The sequence below is a fragment of the Rhinatrema bivittatum genome, chromosome 6, assembly GCF_901001135.1.
Source record: "Rhinatrema bivittatum chromosome 6, aRhiBiv1.1, whole genome shotgun sequence".
Classification (NCBI taxonomy): domain Eukaryota; kingdom Metazoa; phylum Chordata; class Amphibia; order Gymnophiona; family Rhinatrematidae; genus Rhinatrema; species Rhinatrema bivittatum.
The window spans coordinates 330056479-330064800 of NC_042620.1; positions in this window are offsets into that span (position 1 = coordinate 330056479).

Consider the following 8322-nt stretch of genomic DNA (forward strand, 5'->3'; position numbering starts at 1 on the left):
AATCCGCCCCTGCGCGCCGCCGAGCCTATTTTGCATAGGCTCGGCGGCGCGCGTATGTCCCGTGGCTTCGAAAAAGGGGCCTCAGGCAGGCGTAACTAATGCGACAAAGGTGGGGGGCGGTTAGGTAGGGCTGGGGGGGTGGGTGGGGTGGAGCAGAAGGAAAGCTCCCTTCGAGGCCACTCCGATTTCGCCCCTTGCGTGCGCGCTCACCCTGGATTTTATAACATGCGCCCAGCTGCGTGCGCTTGTTATAAAAGCGGGCGTAGATTTGTTGGCGCCGGGTTGCGCGAACAAATCTATGCCCGCGCATAAGTTTAAAAATCTGGCCCAACGAGCGTAGTGAGATGACAGGTTCTTTGCGCCACCTCTGCAGGATGTAAGAACTTATTATAAAACAGCAATACATTTCTCCATAACAAATTAGATTCATTTGCAGCAGGGAAGGCTCTTCACCTGGCAAAGGACAGCCCTCACACCTGGGAGTGCCCTACTGCATTTTAACAACAAGAAAAGAAGGTTATGGTAATAAAGCCATTCCTCGTGCGGTATTTTGTTTAACCTGCAGATATGGTTATGAGGCAGACCCATCAGCAGCCTCTCGGAGAGAGTGGGGCTTCTTTCTAGCAGTTCAGAATTAGGATTATAAAGCAGCCGGGAGCTGCTCTCTCACAGGTCGATTCAATAAAGTCCGCGGGATTCAGTATTTACATTAGGCCCGGTGGTAAAAACGGGCAAAAGGAGGCGCTAGGGACACTAGCGCGTCCCTAGCGCCTCCTTTCGGACTGGAGCGGCGGCTGTCAGCGGGTTTGACAGCCGACGCTCAATTTTGCTGGCGTCTGTTCTCGAGCCCGCTGACAGGCATGGGTTCGGAAACCGGACGCCGGCAAAATTGAGCGTCCGGTTTTCAACCCGACAGCCGCCGGCCGACTTCCAATTTTTGTTTTATTTATTTTTTTAACTTTTTTTTTACTCTTCGGGCCCTCCGACTTAATATCACTATGATATTAAGTCGGAGGGTGCACAGAAAAGCAGTTTTTACTGCTTTTCTGTGCACTTTCCCGGTGCCAGAAGAAATTAGCGCCGACCTTTGGGTCGGCGCTAATTTCTGAAATTAAAATGTGCAGCTTGGCTGCACATTTTACTTACTGTATCGCGCAGGAATAACTAATAGGGCCATCGACATGCATTTGCATGTTGAAGGCCCTATTAGGTTCGACGGGTTGGACGCGCGTTTTCTGCCCCTTACTGAATAAGGGGTAAGGGAAAACGCGCGTCCCAGGACAAGTTAACAGTGCGCTCCGTCGGATTGGCCTGTCATTGCGGTCACAGCATGGGCTGACACATGCCCCCCCTGTGAGATCCACTTCCCACTGCTGCACACTCAGGGCAACCTCTCACTCTTTTGCAGTTTCTTTTATTCTGAACTTACTGGAAGAATACAGACGTACTTACAGGACATCTCATCCACGACCCAGAGGGAGGGTGTGGGGGTGCTGATAATACCCTGCTCAAAGCAGGTGGTGTTACCCCTTTTTCCAGCTCCCTTTGAGCCCCAGGGCCTCTGTTCCTCACTCACCAAGGAGATCTGACGCAAGCCCCCTCCAGCCCTGGAAGGGGATGGGGGCGGCAGCTGATCCCAGCAGGGACTTTCAGCAGCTCACAGCTGACCGGCCAGTCAGAGGGCACTGCCTCTCTACACCTCCTAAGGCTGCATGCAGCCAAAAAGTAAATTGCAAAGTCTTTACCAGTATCAGACAACAACTTATGAGGTCAAAGCTCCGAAAATTGCTTTCTGGATTGCGCTAAGACAGATTTTTCCAGGCTGGTTTTGAGAGGTTAGGTATCATGAGCACGGTCTGTAAGGAACATCAGAGCATTTAAAGTCCGCCGACAGGATCTGGACAGTACTAGACAGACTGAGACAATGATGTTGACTTGTATATCTTCTGTGCAGGATCATCATATCGGTTACTAATCCTTCTTATTCATCAAACATTCTGCCCAGGACTTGTCAGTCAAAAAAAAAAATGATCACGCAGAACGTATCAGAAGCCATGAAAGTGATTTGTAACGGATAGCACGTTTGACCGAAACACTACATAGTACCGGGCTGAAATGTGCTAGCGAGAAAGTCATTATTTCTCCTTCCTCCTGCAACTCATCACTAGGGATCCCGTGGTTCATCCGTTTGTGTGCTGCTTTACTGGGCACAATGTCCGTGAAGGTCGGCCTTGACAGGTTCTAGTCCACCTAGCCAACGTCCAGCTTCTGGGACAGCAGCAGCTCCTGGTCCCCCATGCGTTCCGTCTTCTGATCATCTCATCTGCTTCCCTGGCACGCGCGCAGCTCCTTTATGGAAGTGTTAAGAGACGCACGACTGGGTCAGGCCATTGCTTCTCGCGTTTCCCGCCACTCCACGCTTGTAATTTCACGGCCGACCTTTACCGAGTGGATGAAATGGGCCACAGCCGTGCAAGCAAAACGTAAGGTTACATTGTTATAGCCCAGATTGGCCTGCACACTCGCCCGCGCCCATCTGCTGTCGCTGTCCAGGCGAGGCGGAGCCCTCCAATCTTCCGCGCCATGAAGGCTGCATCTCTCAGCATCCCACTCTGTGAATGCCACCCTGGCAGCTGCCGCTCCATGTGGTGCGCTGCCACCTTGCCTACCCCTGACCGCCCTTTATTTCTTTTGACCAGGCCTCCATTTGGCCTCCCCCAGACCGGCCACTCATCTCAGCCTGTGCCATCCATGCCCTATATTGAGCAGGCCTCCTTTAGGCTTACCCAATCCACCCCCTACCCTGGACTTAGGTCCATTTATAGTATTTATACCAGGCTTCCATTAATGGCCTGTCCACAGCCCCCACCTATTAATGGGCTTACCATCCGCTTACCATCGGCACCCACTCTAGGTACCCCAACTTATTCCTCATCGCCTGGACCCCCTCCCATATAACTAAAGCTTCCGCCTATGAGCCGGTGAGGATCCTGCCATAGTAGGGACTAGTAACCCTATAAGAAAATGCCATACTGGGTCAGACCAATGGTCCATCAAGCCCAGCATCCTGTTTCCAACAGAGGCCAAACCAGGCCACAAGAACCTGGCAAGATCCCAAGAGAGTCCTTCTTTCAACCAATGTGCTGGTCCCTCTCCTCCAGCTCTTTCCTGCTGCTTCTTACTGCCCATTGGCTCCTGGCAAATTTTAAAACTACCTGGGGTCCCCTATTGGCCACTCATCCTGATCACTCCGCCCCCCCCCCCCCCTCCTCAGGCTGCCTCCAGTACACCTAACCCAGTCATGAGGCCCATGCTTCAGCAACGAATTTGAAAGACTGAGATCCGACTCAGCCTACCCTGGTTTATGAGTGAAAGTTCATCCCTGTCAAGGCGGGCACAAAATCAACCCATGTGGTCATATTACCCTGATGAAATTCAAAAAAACTAGAAAGAACTTCCTTAGAGTGACCAAGAAAAGGAACTCGGCAAATTGTCTAATGCAAGTGTAGTGTGTGAAGGACAAAGCCCTAGTATCCTGAGAAACCCCAGCTCCTCAGAACATGCAAGCTTCTTAGCTTTGTTCACCTTCCTGATGATCTTCTGCATGGATCCCTTTTCTCTCTTTCCTACAATAGATATTTCATTTCTCGTCCTATATTTATTTTATTTGTAATAAAATAGTGTTATCACGACTCCGGTCTGCCGTACTTGACCGACCTCCTGAACTGAGCAGAGGAGAACTGTTGTGATGGTACTGACGCGGGCCTTTCAGATGATGATCAGCACAGCCGCGCCAAGGAAACTGTGATGGGGAGCGCTTTCAGGAGCTTTCTATGGGTATTAACAGTTATTTCTCCTGATTGAAAAAAAATGAAAGTAGAATTAAATATGGAAGATCTTACTTAAATTTTAAATAACTATTTCCCACCTAAAAATTATTCAAAGCGGCTTATACTGATCACCAGATTAAAAAAACCCCATAAAGGCCTGAATTTTCACCGCCATTACCACCCAAAAAAGTCGGTTTTATGAGTGCAAATTGCTGTACTACAGTAGCCTGGGGCCCAGTTCATGTAAAAGTATGTCTGCAGCTCGGTTTTGCGAGTATTTGTACATAACCTGGTGAGAGGTGTTCTGGTGGGTGGAGTTCGGACTGACTCACATACATTGCAATTATAAAAAAAAAAAACAGATGCACAGAAGTTCCCCTGCCCAAGCTGGACCCTCAACAGCACCCCAAAACCTGACCAAGAAAAAAGATTTTATAACCTAACAAACAGAGGGCACCACGATGCCCCATGATGTACAAATACTCTGAAATAGATTAACGCTCTTCTTGTAACCCCTGACTGATTGACATACAAGGGCTCAATTCAATCCAGCTTAGGGTTTCAGATAACTGCTGGAAAATGTTCTGTACACACCATCAAGGGCAAATAAATGTAAAGAAGGGTACCAAGAGGCACCTGCACAGCTGCAAAAACCCAAATCAACCCCCTTTAAGATGATCCCTGCCACATAGTACATTATGGGATTTATTACTGTATGCTTGAGGCCCATTATCGCTTTTTGGATATGAAAAAGGACTAGGGGGCATTCCATGAAGTTAGCAAGTAGCACATTTAAGACCAATCGGAGAAAATTATTTTTCACTCAATGCACAATAAAGCTCTGGAATTTGTTGCCAGAGGATGTGGTTAGTGCAGTTAGTGCAGCTGGGTTCAAAAAAAAGGTTTGGATAAGTTCTTGGAGGAGAAGTCCATTAACAGCTATTATTCAATTATACTTAGGGAATAGCCACTGCTATTAATTGCATCAGTAGCATGGGATCTTCTTGGTGTTTGGGTACTTGCGGCCTGGTTTGGCCTCTGTTGGAAACAGGATGCTGGGCTTGATGGACCCTTGGTCTGACCCAGCATGGCAATTTCTTATGTTCTTATGCTGATATTAGCAGCCTGTGAAAAGGGACAGAGGGAGCACGCTCACAGTGTGACCTCAGCATGATTCATGGGTGAGAAACGCAAACTGCCCATTCACCAGCCTCTCGAACACTTACGCTTCCCTGCTCCGCAGAAAACAACGAGGGAAGAAAGCAGCAGCAGCAATGCACAGTTTGCACACATATAAAAGCTGCTGTTTACCTTGGAAAAAAAGACCAAAACATCCACCGGCAATATCTTAGGAAAATAAAGAGCAGGAATTGCTGTTATGAAATGTCTAACCAAAAATAAACAATGTTTTCCTAGCTGTGCAATCTGTCTTCTTCTCAAGTGAATAACAGCTGCCCTGGCCATTAATGTGCCACACCTCAGAGGGTGAATGACACTTTTCCCCCTCACACAGATTCATCATTTTGCAAATCCTTCACGGACAGAAGCAGGATAGGAACGGTAAAGACAGGGGGAAGTGCAGCCCTACAGGGCTCTGTCCAGGGCATCTCCAAAAGCCATTTATTTATTTATTTATTCCTACCTCGTTGATCCTCAAAGCTCATCGCATAACAATCCAAAACATACATAACAAGCAATTAAAATATAACAACTAAAACAGTAGTATGAACAAACATAAAACCACAAATAAAATAAACAAAAAACAACGCCAAAATAAGAAATGACGACCCATGATGACACGGGCCTATGTGAATGCTGTTAGCTCTTAACCTGCGTCAATTGTTCCTTATCCTACCTACCTGAAAAAAAAAAAATCATAAGGAATGTTGGTTAGATATTAGGGGGGGGGGGTTCATATATACCAGTGCTAACAGGATCCAGGAAATCTGGCTACCATAACCATCAGCCACTTTGGTAACTCGATCTACCTGAACGAAAGCCCCTTCTCAGCTCATTTCATTTCATTTTCATTTATAAAATTTATTAATCGCGTAACACTGTTAGGCCTAGGCGATATACAAAAATACACACACATAATAAAAATGACACCAACAAAAATAAATACAAAATAGAATAGTTTCATAGACACAGTCTAATAAAAATTCTCTGATATTCATTACCTTATGCATTAAATTGTTTCAGGTATTACCTTTAGCAATTATACACACGATTCAGCAAATATTCCTTAAAGGCAGTTTTAAATTTTTTAACATCTTCAATAGATCGTAATTCATAAGGAATCATATTCCAGCAATTGGGTGCCGCTATGGAGAAAGATGTTTCTCTTGTGTAATGTAAATGAGCTAATCTCACTGAAGGAACTTCGAGTAAATTAAGTTGTGAAGACCTAAGTGCCCTAGCTGGCTTATGAATCCGAAGTAAGGCGTTAAACCAAAAATCAAAAGAAGAAGCGCGTAATTTAAAGATGGTCATTCCTATCTTTAAGATTATACGCTCCGCCATAGGGAGCCAATGAAGTCTACATAAAATTGGCGTAATTCGATCAAAACGTTTGGAGGAAGACACTAACCTAGCTGCCGAATTCATCAGTAATTGAAGAGAACGAATTAAGTTTTTAGGTAAACCAATATAGAGACTACTGCAGTAGTCAATATGTGGAAAAATAATGGCTCGTATGACCATCAAAAAATCGGATTCATACAATAAATGTCGTAATCCAGCTAAAAGTCTCAACTTGAAAAAACCTGATTTGATTACAGACCTAATCTGTGCTTTAAATGACAAAGTTGAGTCTATCAAAAAACCCAAACTTTTAATCGGCTTGGAAAGAGAAAATGAGAAATTCTCAAATGATATAGTATCGAAAGCAGGCTGGGAATGAGGACGATGAATCAGCAGCATAGATGTTTTACTGGTATTTAAAAGAAGTTTGTTATGTTTTAACCATCGAGTGATGGATTTCATACAAAGAGAAAGTAACTCAACTGTTTCAGGCAAAGCTCCTGCTTCTTCTGCATGCCAGCGGCCATGCCAGGCACAAAGGACACGAGGCAGTTGGAGTCCTTTTTAGTGGAAAATATATGGCAGGATGGGTTTCTACAGTGTAAATTTTGCTACATCAGAGGTGCACGCTGTAAATAACCTAACCATGGATCCTCTCGTTATTAACGACCCGTGACCTGCAGAAGACAAGGGAAGCAGTCAGAACATGGCTTCCTTGGCAGCTCTTCTGCCCAGCCCTTCCTGTTCAGACTGCATGACCCGGTCTTCCCAACAGACTGCACTCAACTATCCCAGGGCTCCTTCATGTATGAATTTCCCCCTAAATTTTAAAAACATCACTGCAGGGAGTGTTGTTGAGCGGGGGGAGGCACAGGGCACTGTGCCCTTCTGGGAGAACGAAGAGAGAAGGGGGACGAAGAGAGAAGGGGGGACGAAGAAAAAACCCAGGAGATGCTGGGGGGGAGACACTCAGGAAGGGGGAAGGGGGAAGGGGGAAGGCTTGTGAGGAAATGGTGGGAGAGAGATGCTGGCAGAAAAGATGATTAAAGTTTTCAGCTAGCCCTGGCAATGTTATTAAAAGTTCAGTGGCTGTCTTCCGTCTTCAAAATAATTTGGGAATCCCTGCTCCAGGATCCTAATTTTTTTTTTTTTTACTGTCCTGGCGTCTGTGCACCAAAATAAACTCCGGAATTTACCCAGCAAAATGACGAATCGTTTTTTTGTTTTTTTTTTTACACCAGTTGTCTCCTGTTTTTGTTCTTGTTGCAATAAACCCTGACAGATTCCTGGGGAAAAAATAAAATAAAACCCAGAAATGAAGGTCTCCGACGATCTGTTTAGACCCACGGTCAGAATAATGATTCGATAAAAAGGAAAAAGGTTTTATTATCGCTCAAACGATTCCCTCCTGCCTGTTTGACTGCAGATTGGGAGGTGGCCCCTGAGTGTCACAGGCTGCAGGGGGCCCCTGAGTGTCACAGGCTGCAGGGGGCCCCTGAGTGTCACAGGCTGCAGGGGGCCCTGCTGACACCTTGAACGTTTGTTTCTACGCCAAGAAATCGCAAGATTCATCCTTGAAGATGCCAGGGCCCCGTAATCAATCGGCAAACATCAAATTCATCCACCTGTGCACTGCAGATTGCAGAGAGGTTGCTGATTGTTAGTATTAATTCAGGGCTAGCACGGAGGATTTCTCTTAGCGTCTTAGCATTTATACAGCGGTCTTCAGAGTAAAAGGTAAAGCTTTGATCTCGCACGCATGTTACAGTCAGGGCTTGATTTGTGAGGGATCAGGGTGGAACGCACTTGCTGGCGCTTCTTTTCAGATTAAGAGGCAGAGTAATAGCAGCAGCAGGGTCCTGCACCAGCCCCTCCCCTCCACTCCCTGATCCAGCTCCTCCCCTTCCACTCCGCTCCCTGATCCAGCCCCTCCCCCTTCCACTCCGCTCCCTGATCCAGCCCCTCCCCC